The 13,285-nt window shown below is 46.9% G+C and overlaps 1 protein-coding gene across 1 annotated transcript in view; it reads left to right on the forward strand.

The window, feature by feature from the left end:
* Positions 1 to 13,285, forward strand: part of PRKCH (protein kinase C eta) — a 118,909-nt gene that overhangs the window by 58,195 nt on the left and 47,429 nt on the right. The window lies entirely within an intron of this gene.

The raw sequence follows: 13,285 nt of genomic DNA on the forward strand, positions 1-13,285 counted from the left end.
GGAGAAACCTCTCTGCTCAAGGGTGAACAGAGCACTCTGCTGTATTCCACCTCTAACATCTGCTGGGCATTTGGCAAACAAAATCCTGGCTTGTTCTAAGCTCCCCAACAAATTGGTAAGACACAAAGGTCTTCCCTAGAAACATCTCCATGCCACTCACTGAATGTTTCCAAGTGCTTATGTGCAGATGTCTACAGACCTGCAGTGTCCTCTGGTTGCTGTGAGATCTCAAGCTCTGCTCTGTTGCTACCTGAATTTTAACAGGCCTGTGTTTGAATATTTGGCAAACTCAGAGATTTGTGCTTGGAAGTAGGGGTAGCCTCCTGTCTCTGCCAGCCTTTGTATGCTGGTCAGAACTGAACAAAAGATCCTTCGGGGGTTACTGGAAAGAGTCTGACTGACATGGGTGGACACCGAGTCAGGTCCATGTACAGCTGGTATTTCTTTTTGTGTAGAGAAGACAAGTGGCAGCATTGCTGTCACTTGTGCCTTGTGTACCTCAGTGGAGGACTGCACATGCACTGCCTGCCTGCTGGTGTGGGTGGTGGAGGGAGGAGTGGCTGAGGTGGAGGCAGCGGCCACAACCCTGTGCCAGCAAGGTGAGTTTGGCAGTCCCTCAGCTAAGCTGTTATCAGGACTGAAGCATTTTCTGCAGTGTAGCTCTTCCAAACTGCCTGGACTCCTTTCCAGTTGCATTTTGTCCTTTGCTAAATGGCAGTAGAGCTTGTTTTCCTCTGAGAACAGGCAGGAGAAACTTGCCCTTTTAATTGTGGCTTCGCTCCTCCTACGTAAACCCAAAATACTTAAAAAAAAAAAAAAAAGGCAGACAAATGCATCCTGCCACCCACCTATTTCTCTTTTCAGCGAGGTGATGCAACAACCAGCTATAGAGTTGAAGAAATATGCTTATTGAGGGTGGAGCCCTTGGGTAGACTCATCTAATAGAAATTAGATGGTTGTATTGATTTTTTTTTTTTTTTTTAATACACAGCTCACATGGTTCACAGAGCACCTGGGCTGTATAGCAAAAGCAAAGCTTGTCACTAGTAACCAAGGAAACTCCTATTTTATTTAATAATATTTCAACTTTTAATGCTTTTCCTGAAATACCAGAAATGTCCAATATTGACGTGTTCTGTTTGAGGTCAAATGTGGGATACCAATGGGTTTTGCCACTTGTTGCTGTGCCCTTTGCTATGGCTTTGCCCCCTGAGTTACAGCGTAGATGTGAAAATAACACGTGTTCTCCTGGGCTGTGCAGAGTGTTTCCCATGAACTTAAGCAGGATTTAAGGTCACTGTGTGAGTGCTGTCTATCATGTTCAAAAAAATGAATGCAATCTGCTGTGGGTGCAGACAAGGTCTTCTGGGCTGATGAAGTAATTGCGGAGTCTTTTGCAAAGAGGAAGAAAAGGGAAGAACGCAGCCTGTTTAGACTAGCAAATTGAAAGCAAAAAGAGGATCTGATTGATGTCTGCAGATGTTGAACACTGAGGAGGGAAACAAAGCTGTCAAGATTCTGGCTAAGATTAAATGAGTCTAGACTGGCCATGGGTACAGTTAGACAGAAAATGAAAAGGAGGTTGCTAAACAGTAGAGCAGCCCGGAACAGGAATTTCTGGACCAGCTGGTCATCAGAGGAGCAGAGGGAAGAACCCTTCAGCCCTTGGTGCCCTGAACACAGAGCTGGTCAGTCTCTGAAATGGTGCCAAGGGAGTGGTGCTTGTCTAGCAGGACCCTGCTATTTCCAGTCTTTCCTAGGTTCCTCTTTTACTTGAATCCCACTTTGCTTCATTGTCTGGATTGCCTGTAACAGAAAACCACTTCCGCCCGATAATAAACAAAACCAAAAAGGAAGGGTTTGCAAAAAAAAAAAAGGCAGATTTCAAGCTAATGTGGTTCATGACGTCTTTTGCCCATGGTCTGCACTCAGTGACACCCACTGCAATCCAGAATAACCAGATGTAAATTGCTTATTAAAGCATAATTAAATCCTTTTGCTATAGTAAGGAAATGATTGCAACAGCAGGGTATCCACTGGACAGAATCCTTCCAGGAGGACTTAACCAGGCTGATATGAACTTAGGGTTTCTGTTCATCCTTTGTATGGCATTGGGATATCCCCTCCATTTACAAGAACTTGGCAGAAAAGATGTATATACATACATCTGTAACATTATATATATATAAAGAGTAACCACTTCTTCAAAATGTCAGCCTGCAACCATATATAAAAATGTTGGAATTGGGGGCAGAGTTACACAAAACAATACCTAATTTCACTTGCAGTTACATGGAAACCACGTCACATGTGTCACACTTACAGCCCAGACTGTGAAAATGTGGTATTAAGGGTTCATGTTATAAAAAACAAAACATGACTCCAGTCTGCCATGGAGATCCTGGATACATAATGACCTACTGGGCCTGCTGTTAGGAATTTTTTAAGAACTGGCCACTTTGAGGCTTCTTACTATTTGTCAAAGCACAGTCAGAGCCTGATCCCATAAGATGTATCAGGACAGGCTGGGACTAACTGGCAGGGTTGTAGCCCAGCTGGAAGGTACCCAGGGCTTAAGGTGTATGCCAAGCTCAGTGTGAGCCAGCAGTGCAGTCCCACAGCACGTGAGTTAAACTATGTACTGGGCTGCTTTGGGAGCTCAGGAGACTCATTATCCCTGCTGCTTGGCACTGGTGAGGCTGTACCTAGAACAGGGGTGTCCAGCTATGGCCTCCCCCTTCCCAGTTCAAGAGGAAATTGTGGAAACTAGAAAGGAAGGTACTTGTAAGTGCATGAGATGCTGCTACAGTTTGAGGACAGAGCGCTCAGAGGCTTGGCTGGATCTAGAGCCCTTTAAATCCTAACTCTTGTATAACATTCCACCCAAACCAGCAAACTCTTCCCCTGAATTAAGCAGCCTAGGGGTGACTTTAACAGCCCAGGGTATGTCTGTGCTGCATGGAGTGGTGTTGTGTGGTGCCAGTAATGCAGCATTATTGCAGTGTGTTCGAGGCCAGGCTGGATAGAACTCGTAGCAACCTGGTCTAGTGAAAGGTGTTCCTGCACATGGCAAGGGGGTGGGAACTAGACAGTCTGTAAGGTCCCTTCCAACCCAAACCATTCTATGATTCTGTGATTAGCTGAGCTGACACAAGTACCCAAAACAGCAATGCATTACCCAATTTCATGTATATTGCTGCTACTTTTTCTTACCTGTTTTAGAGCTGGCTGAGGTTTTTACATTTGCCACTGATGGTTTTCAGTGTGCTGCCTCTGTGCTCAGTGTGGTCCTAACTTAGTCTCAGATGCAGCACAAGTGATGCCCTCCAGCAGAGGTGGCCTTATTTGCCCGGGGTGGGCTGAGGCTGCCTGACCTCCAAACAGCCTCCTCGCTCCATCACAGCCAAATCCTGCAGCCACTAGGTGGTAGAAGCTGCAAGGGCTGTCTCTGTCTGCTGTGGGTCACAGTTTTCAGAGACTAAAGAGGAAATACTAGCTACCCAGCAGGCTGGCAGAGGCTGGATGTAGCACTCCGTGTGCCCAGCACTGGGCTGGGCGGTTTTGGACTTGTACCTCCAGATTCCTTTCCTATGAAAGGCAGGGAAGCAGTCCTGCTGCTCCTTTGCAGGGGGGAGAGTTTAAGTCCTGCTCCAGCTGCATCTGTGGGAGGTCTTCCTTGCTCACCACATCTCTGTTTTTTAAATCTTTTCTTTGGTTGAAGGCCTTGCCTTGTGAGCTTTCCACCTTGCCTAAGCCGTTTACCTCTGCTTTTTCTGGGGCCTTAGAATAATTCTTCAGTGTCAGAGAGGATTATGCTTCTGCTTCAGTAATCTGTGAGTTGCCAACAGGTGGTGGGACCTGAGGATAATCATGGATCCTGCATTAGGGGCCGTAAGCACCAAAAAGTGTTTGTTTTCGTTTACCTGACACTGGTGTCGTCCAACACCTCAACAATACTGTCCTAGAGGGGGTGAAAGAGGCTATATGTATAAATAGCTATTTGCCGTAAGTGGGTCCTGTCTTCTTTCGGGGGTTTAGGAACCATCCTTCCTGCACAGGTGGTTTGCTTTTAAATCCTTTTGTCTCCACTCATATGCATGAGAATGAAAGGGGCTGGGGGAGATCAGCTTCCCATGCAAATAGTGTCAAATAGCTTCTGGGTTTTGTGTTTATTGCCCTTATCCCTTTTCTCACGACCAAAGGGTCCTTCCAGGGGACTGTCCCCCAGGCGATGCCGTTCCCAGCACTGTTCCCGTCAGCCTGATCGTTACATGGATTTGCTTTGCCTGTAGCTCTGCTGACAGTTGCTGAGGCAGAGCCTGCCCTTGTTGTTCCAAAAATAGTGAGACACAAGAACTTGGCAGAGGGATGTGATTTTCTATAACGAGCGTCCTTCAAGATAATAGCTGGCAGGGGTGCTATTTAAGCCAGGCGGGACTGGCCTAGGACTCCAGGACAGCACAATCATTGAACTGGTCCCATTTTACGAGGACAGCCTGCTGTTTGGCACGCAGCTTTTTGTTCCCTTTACAGGCTGCAGGCTGAAGTCACGCTCTCGACATTGAAGAGGAAGGTTTCTCCACATCTCTGCTGGCTCTTGGGGCACTCAGGCAGTTCTCCCAGGGTCAGTGTGGGTATCATGTCATGGGTTACCCAGCTGAGCCTGTGTTTCACCTCCTAGTGGTGTTAAGAGCTAACCTGGAGCCTTCTATGGGGGGCATAATTTTCAGGTGAGAGCCCAACAGCCAAGGGGGGGACTGAGTGGTGGCATCTGGCTGGTACCCTTGCTACCCAGGTGCCACAAGAGGAGTCTAAGTGCCCTTGTATTGCCCAGGGGAGTCCCTCAGCCATGGTCCCTCTGGGAGATCTCCAGCATCAGCCTGATTGTCCACCAGCCACTCCGCTGTCACCAAATGGATAGAGCACAGGGCAGACTGGGGCAGAGCCTGGTGTGGCGGAGGTGAGGAAGGCTGGAGAGACAGCAACAGCCTTCCCAAGGCTCTGGTAGATGAGCAAGTGTCCTGACACAGACTTTGGAGTGTGCTGGTGGGTGTTAAGGAAGCAGTGAGGCCTCTTTGATGTTCCCTTTGGAAGGTGCTGAGAGGGAGCCCTTTGGGAGCAGGGAGGAAGGCTTTGATCAACTCCCAGGCTCTGAACCCCCAGCATTCCCTCTCTGGCATGTTGTAGAGGCACAACTCTGTATTCACCTGACAGCCAAATGCATTTCTTGGATACTTTTCTGCAGGCATTGAGACTTTTATTCTAGAGAGTTGAGGCCTGTGCTTGCCCCAAGCCACTGTGCTGGAAGACCAGCACACACTTCAGTGTTGCTTCAAGTCAAAACCAAGTGAAGATGTTGTTGGGACATCCTGTTTCTAGGCCTGTCATGTTTCAAAAAGCTTGCTACAGTCTGACATGGCTTCTGGTCATAAACACAGGCACCTCTAAGGGGCTCGCTGCAGTCAGGTGTGAAGGAGCTCGAGTTCTGCTTTACCTGGGGCAGTGGGTTGATTTTTTGGGGCCTCTTGGACAGGGAGGTACAGGAGAATTTCCTCTCTCTGCCTTCACTCTCAGGTGTGGCTTCTGCAGGTGTGTGTGCTGTGGTGGCCTTGTGTTGCTTTCATGACAACAGGAGGGACAGTTGCTTTTTGCTTTTCTGTGCCTCCTGTCCTATCTAGCACTGAATAAAGACAGAGTGGTCCAAAAGTGCATCTTTCTGTGGTTTTACAGTGTTCACATGCACCAAAAACCCGTGATGTGTTTGCTGGCACTCTGGTTCAAGTTGTCAGTAAAGCAGATGTGTGAGGCCTCCAAAGCCTGGTGTGAAAGGCTCTCTCAGGTGTCCAGTGACACCTTGCAGTGGTCACTTCGTTGCAGGAGTGTTCCAGGTCAGGATCTTTTTTGCAGGCAGAGTGGTTTTGCTTGCAGGGGATGAAACAAGATCAGAGTGACATTTCTGACTCTATCTGTGAACTTTGCCTGGTGTCCACATTTGGGCAGCACATTGGGGTGATACAAGCTGAAGTGAAAACATGAGCTGGAGGGTTAGAAGGGTCAGCTGCCATCACCATGTTGTAGCTCCCAAGTGTAACTTTCCCACCCCAGGTGGTTGAGGGACTTTGGATACTTGCATTTTCATGAACCTGATAAATGCCTGTCCCCATCTGCAGTGGCTTAGGGGAGAGACTGTAACTTGGACAAACTACCAAGTTCAGCAGCCGAAGGAGATGCTGTTCCCTATGGTTAGCCACAGCATGTGAAACTAATATTTTTTGGCCTTAAAATCAAGGAAGTTGTAACATAAAAAGGGCTGAAAATGGAAGCAACTCTCAAGCAGCCTGAGGGAGCAGGTGCCAGACAGTACTGAGGAGTAAGAGGAAGAGAAAAACAAAGGCAGTCGAAGCTCAGAGAAGAGGTAACAAGCTGAGGTGCAACCCAATGGTGCTTTGGTCTCTTTGAATCCGTATTGCTTTCCAGGTGATGTGTAAGGGGAGAGGATGGATCCCTCGTAGCAAGCTGTTTCCAAGTGGCCTTTGGGTGTTTTGATATTCTTAATTTTCCTGAAGACCTTTGGCTGTGCTGTAGAAGTAAGTGTCTAGCCTTCCCCAGCCCAGGCTGAGCCAGCAGATATTGCAGAGATCAGTATTTTTAAAAGCAGGGCAGAGCTGTCGCAGGTTGGTGACTCCATACTGAAAGCACGAATTCCAGTAGCCTTTTTCTGAACTGAGGGCTGTAAAAAGAGCATGATGTTCACAGTGTTACTCTCTTCTGAGACATCATGATGCCAGCAGCCAGCTGAGGGGTGCAGATGTCCTATAAATCTTTGATTAACAGATAATGTCTGTAGCGTGATACATTTTAGTTCCTTATTCCTCAATTTATTCCCCTCTTAAGTTCAGCCAGTCCTTTGGTTTTTTTGATCTTTCAGATGGCAAGGAGTGTTTATGTAGTTTTCTATAGCATTTCAGAAGGTCTGGAGAGGAAGATTTTGTTTTACTTTCTTTCAATTCTTGCTAATTCTTTCAATTTGTTTCATGGGGTTTTTTATATTTTATTTTAACAGTGACCAAACTGCCTTTTCTTTTTTATTTGGGATTAAAAAACCAAGCATTTTTTGTACACAATTTAATTGGTTGACTTTGTATCTGAGTTTTGGGTTTTTTCCTAGTTGGGGTCTGGTTTTGTTTGAAATGGAACAGATACGGATGAACAAGAGCAATAAAAATCATCCTTTTGCGTATATGTTATGTAAAAGTTTCTAGTGAAAAGATGAACTAATCATGTAATCCTTCTGTGAATTAGCCTGTCTTGAAGGGGAGGGATGAGGAAGAAGGATGTACATATGGTTCACTTGAATACCCCAAAACATGCATTGTTCCAGACAAGTGACTGAATTTGCTTGTTACAAAATCTCTCCAGCATACGAGCTTGAGATTTCAGCCAAGTGTTTAAGAAAATAGGGGCAAAAATTTGAAGGGTGCAGTTAGATTTGTGGTTATTTATTTTTTTTCCTGGGGCAAGTGGGAACCCACAACTCCCCTCAGCTCACCCTGGATTGTGGTTGCTGTTGTTCAGCTCTTCTGGCAGGAGCTTGGCGTTAATGCTGTGCCATGCACACAGGCACCATGGCAGCCTTCACCCCGAGGGACCCTGCAGAGTTTACTTATGCAAATGGAAAGAGCCAATTTATTATGTGTATGTGTCTCACTGCAGTGGCCTCATAAGGAAGCCTCGTGGTGCCCACTATCAGCAGGTCAAAGAGCAGAGCGTGGTTGAGGTGATAACTGGTGATAACTGCCCAGTTCACAGAGTTGTGACAGTGAGGTTGGTGACTCTTTGTTAAAGAAGCTGAAAACGAGCCCTGTGTGGGGAAGTGACCTGCACTTCTCGGAAATGTGTTCACCAGCTGCTCAGCCTGGAGGAGACACCACGTGCACCTTATACCCATTCTGAGTTTGCTTAATTTTCGCTGCACCTCCTTCCAGCTTAAAAACCCACACAAAACCAGCAGAAGGAGGAAAGCTTCCCTTTCTCAGCCTTTTGGCTGCATCACACAGTGACCCCCCATCTCAATAGCCCCAGGCCTGTATATGCAATCCCTGGCTTGATTTCCCCGAGGCAGAAGAGGTTCCTGAGGGTACTTCTGCAGTCACTGAAGCAGGGAGGCAGAGCAGCTCAGAGAGCAGCACAACTCAGCGAGCAGATGGCTGTAAAACCTGCTGCCTCTCTGCCGTGTTGGGCTGCGAGTCCTGGGCTGGGGCAGCAGGTGCCGTGGCCCTGTTTGAGAAGTGTCACTGTCACGTGCATGTAGTTCCAGCTGAGCAAGTGTGGAGCAGAGGTGTTCCTTCCCTGCTTGGTGTAGTTACTCTGATTTGAAATCAAAGGACCAAATCTTCACGCCTTGCTCCATTGCAATCAGGTGAGAGTGGCTTTGTCTGGAAGTTTGGGGCTGAGCTCATTAGATCTGCTCTCGTGTGCACATGTGTGCGTGCAAGGGCTGTTTTAGTGATTCCCTCTTGGTGAGCCTGTTTTTATGACAGCTGAGATCTTCCCTGGTTCTGAAACACTGCCATGTATAACCACCCCTGAGGAGCCTGCCCTCCCTCGGAGCTGGGAGCAGCAGGCAGCTCGTGAGGGTGCGGCACTGCCTTGGTCGAAGGGCTGGGTATGCAGGGGAAGCATTTCCAACAGGGATTCATAGAATCTAATGATTCTGTGAAGGGCTGGGTATGGTGGAGTCATAGAATATGCTGAGTTGAAAGGGACCCATCAGGATCATCAAGTCCAACTCCTGGCTCTGCAGAGGACACCCCAAGAATCCCACCATGCACCTGAGGGCTTTGTCCAAACACTTCTTGAACTCCATGAGGCTTGGTGCTGTGACCACTTCCCTGGGGAGCCTGTTCCAGTGCCTGACCACCCTCTGGGGGAAAAGCTTTTCCTGGTATCCAACCTAAACTTCCCCTGACTCAGCTTCATGCCATTTCCTTAAGTACTGTCACTGGTCATAAGAGTGAAGAGAGCAGTGTCTGCCTCTCTGCTTCCCCTCACGAGGATGTTGAAGACTGCAGTGAGGGAGGGGAGGCATTTCCAACAGGAATTCATAGATTCTGTGAAGGGCTGGGTATGAAGGATGGGCATATTGGCACAGAGCAGCATCTAACAGTGGGCATTGACTGCATTAGTCCTACAGAGATAAATATTAGGAAACAAACCTGTTTATTATTCCTCCTTCAGATCCTGTGCATTTGCAGTGGCTTGACCCAGATACAGATGGCCACTTGCACTGCTGGGGGAGTTGGACATGTGGCTTTCCAAAGCCCAGCACTGAGACATCACAGTTTATTTGCTCACTTGCAGCAAGACCTAAGGCAGATTTGCTTTGTGTGGGGGTTGTGGACCACGAAGGGAGAACAGGAACATTGGGAATGCTGAGGGAGCCTGCCAGCTCTTGTAATTATCTTGTAATAATTTGCTTGCAAACTCCCTAAGCCCTGCTACTCTTTTTTGGAAACAATAAACTTTCTCTGGGAAGCAGTGACACAGCTGTCTCTGTTTGGGGATGATTTGGAAAGCCTGCCTTTTGCTCTGCAAAGCATAAACTGCCAAAACAGGGGAAAATGACTGTTTTCATGGGGAAACCCTTTGGCTTCAGTAAACTCAGACTGAGCCCAAAGCTGATTTTCTAAGGAGTTGTGTGCATTAATTATTTCCAAAAAGTTGAAATGCAAACATAGCAGAATTCCTGAGCTAGGCTGATTTTTCTAGGGGGGGTAAGATTGAACCCTTGCCCTAAAATGCAGTTAGCCAGGTCTCCATATCTGCCTTGTACAGCAGCTGTCAGCTAAAGAGGAGGCTTGGGTGAAATTCCATCTGGGCTGTGTTCTTGATGGGTTCATCCTCTTGTCCTGCAGAGGAACCTGCGTGGGCAGAAGCAGCATCTGGGAAAGCTGTGCTGCCACGGGTGTGCAGAGCTTGTCCAAACCTATTCCTGGTGGCACTGGAGGCTAGAGAGGCCTCATTGGTGTTTTCCAGTGGGTCTCCTGAACCTCTACTGGTGACTGTTTAGAGAGAATTCCCTCCTGGCTTCCATGCTTCCAGTGGCACAGCAGCTCTTGTAGGGTGACAGGAAGGGGCGACTGTTGTCTTCTTCCCTGTCTGCACATGGGAAACACTTGTCTTTCCCCATCTCCTCCCTCCATGCTGCCTGAAGCAGGGCAGTGGTGATGCCCTGTCCCACTGGGAATATGGTTTACAGGGTGATTATGGTGTTGCTAAGCTGGAGGTTGCCTAGATGATCTTGAAGGTCCCTTCCAATCCTGATGATTCTGTGATTTATGTCGCATGAAAGCCTGTGATCAGACTTGAGGGCCCAAGCTGTCTTCAGAGGTCTTTGATCTTATGTGGGCTGTCCATGGACATCAGCTATGACTCTTAACTAGAAGAGTGTAGAAGTTGGCCATCACACTGGTCTTTTAGGGCACAGTAAGAGAAAAAGGGTGCTCTTTTAATAAAATCTGATTTTTTTCCTCCTGTGATGATGAAGAGGAAAGCTATGAGGGTTTAAAACAGCTTATGGATCTAATGAGGACAAAGGGCTGAAGTGATGCTTGAGATGGATCTCAGTGCATGCTTGTGTTTGCAAGGGGCAGTAACCAGTTTATAGATTGTCCTTCCTGTGGCTTTTGAAGCCAGGGATTTTCTTCAAGCCTCACCAAACCCCCCACCTAGAATAACAAACAAATACAATGTTTATGTGTAATTGCTATCAAACACTGCCCTTAGGACAGACTGCATGCTTCCAACAGACCCTGTCCTGCTAGTAGGTAAACAAATAGGGATGGAAAACTGAAATTTAAACAAATAAATGAAGAAAAAAAAAAAAGCCCAAACCAGAGAGTTTTCTTGCACAACAGTTGTCAGGGTTAATTTCTAGGTTTAAGCAAGCCTTGAAATGAGCCCGCCTCATCCCACAGACTTTGTTTCCTCCGAGTGTTTCTTTAATTTACAGTAACAATTGCTCTGTGTCTTTATTCATCTCAATCCCAGTCCAGGAATGGTGCAATGTGATTTCCTCCTGTGGCTGTCACTTGCTGCAAAGCCTTTTGTGTCACTATTTCCTGTTGATTCAAGTGCTCTTTTCTTGCTGTTGCTGATGTCAAACAGAGATAGCAGATCAGGGAGACTTCTGGGCAATGGAAAATAGTAAAATAGACATGTGCGGAGTTCAGCATTAGGTCCTGTCAAAAACCAGTTCATCTTTCAACTCCTTCTTATTCCCACTGGTAATCCCCAAGAGAGGAGACACGTAACTCTTAGGTCAAATTTGCAAGTGTCTGAACTATCTGCTCTTTTAAGGTTTCCTTTTCCTGGCCCCTTTTTAAGTTATATACTCACTCTTCTGTCTTTAAATTGCCTTTTTTATTTATTTTATTTTTTTCCCTCCCTCCCTGTCTCCTCTGTCTCCTCTACCTCCCTTCCTGCCTCCTCTCTCTCCTCTGCCTCTTTCTTCCCCCCCCTTGCCCCTCCCTCTCTTTCTCTCTTTTCCTTTTCCCCCTATTTTCTTGTCCTCTCTCCCCTCTTTCTTCACCCTCTTTTTTAAAAAAAATAGAATACCACCTGTTTATTTTACTTTTCAGTGATTCCCAAAAGAGTGGTTGGTCTTCGTGGTTTGGCAAGCTGATGGTCTTGCTTAAGACTAAAAATGGGAGGCCTTGCCTGGCTTTTAGATGTTGTTCCCCAAAGGATGGTCATTAGTGCTGATTTTCCTAGTGCTTGTTGCCAGGCATGTAGCAGGCCAATGCACAAATGCTGCATTATAAACCAGTTGTGATACCCATACTACTCTTTTCTTCAGCAGCCCCATGGGACTTGTAAGTGTTAGAAAACTGGGCAGAAGGCTAGCTGAACTCCTTAAAATAAACAAACAAACAAATAAATAATTAAATAGAGTAGCCCAAAGTTCTATATTTGTGCTTGACCTGTGAAATGAGCCCATGGGTGCGGGTGACTGTATAACACATGCAGTGATACTTGCTCAGGTGTGCAGTTAGTCTGAAGCAAGAGAAGTTTTTAGCAAAAAGCTGCTAATTCTGTGACAGCAGTGATGTGAATTTTAAAACTGTTTCAGTGCTCACTTCAACATTTGAGAAAGAAGTGGTATCTTCCTTCAAGCATCTAGGTAAGAGGAGTACAACCAGGAGTCTGAGGTGGGCCATGGGGTTTTGCCTGCACTGGAGAAGCAAGACATGTATGTTTTAAGATAGGAAGAGTTAACTTTGTTTCCCTGAAGCTCCCCTTTAAGGAAAGAGTAGAAAATCCATGTGTGTTCACCTAACTATATGCATGTTTATACAAGCATATGTATTACTTACATAAATACACACACACACCATCCCTCGTCAGGCTGCTGGTAAATTAAATTACTTCCTGTTGAGGATCTGGCAGGAGGGATTTCTTTTTAAAGTACAGGCTTGAGGAGATGCCTGGACAAGCTGGGCTGGATAAGCATGTGTCATGTGGAGAGATCAGCAAGGAAGGAGGCGGGGAAGAATAGCGAGGAGATGTAAAATTGGCCTGAATGGCAAGGCAGAGGCAATACCGGTGCTGCAGCTGGAGGAAGGGCTGCCAAACAGGTAGGCACAGCACAGCCAGACTGAGTTGAACCAGCTGCAGTGAAGATGTGGCATTAGAGATCTGATAATGGCTGAAGAGCCAAGGCTGCTGGTGGGTTTACACAGTTCATGCTGCTCCGGCTCAAACTGCTGCCGTAGATGAGTCAGCTTGGGTGTCTTTCAGTGCCCTCTAATAAAGGCAGAGTGAACAATGAAGTGTTGTTGTTTATATAGACTGGAGATAGCGTTTAACACATGGCCTTGGTGCTGCACACAGTAGTGCTGTGAGATTGCTGGGAACAGTGGTGAGGCTGCACTGCAAATTCTGTGTTTAATTTTGGGCCCCTCACAGCAAGAAAGACATTGAGGTACTGCAGTGTGTCCAGAGAAGGGCAACAGAGCTGGGGAGTCTGATGAGGAGCAGCTGGGGTTGTTTAGCCTGGAAAAAAAGAGGCTCGTGGGGGGACCTTCTCTTTCTCTACCACTACCTTTTGGGGGCTTTAGCCATGTGGCGGTGGGTGTCTTCTTCCAGGTGAAAAGTGGCAGGCTGAGAGGAAGTGGCCTGAACTTGCACTGTGGGAGGTTTAGGTTTCATATTGGGAACAATTTCTTCCCTGAAAGGGTGGTCAAGTGCCTGGAACAGGCTGCCTGGGGAAGTCTTTTAAATGTCT

Source organism: Manacus candei, unplaced genomic scaffold (assembly GCF_025592945.1).
Source record: "Manacus candei isolate 608988 ecotype Guabito, Panama unplaced genomic scaffold, ASM2559294v1 h1tg000113l, whole genome shotgun sequence".
Classification (NCBI taxonomy): Eukaryota; Metazoa; Chordata; class Aves; order Passeriformes; family Pipridae; genus Manacus; species Manacus candei.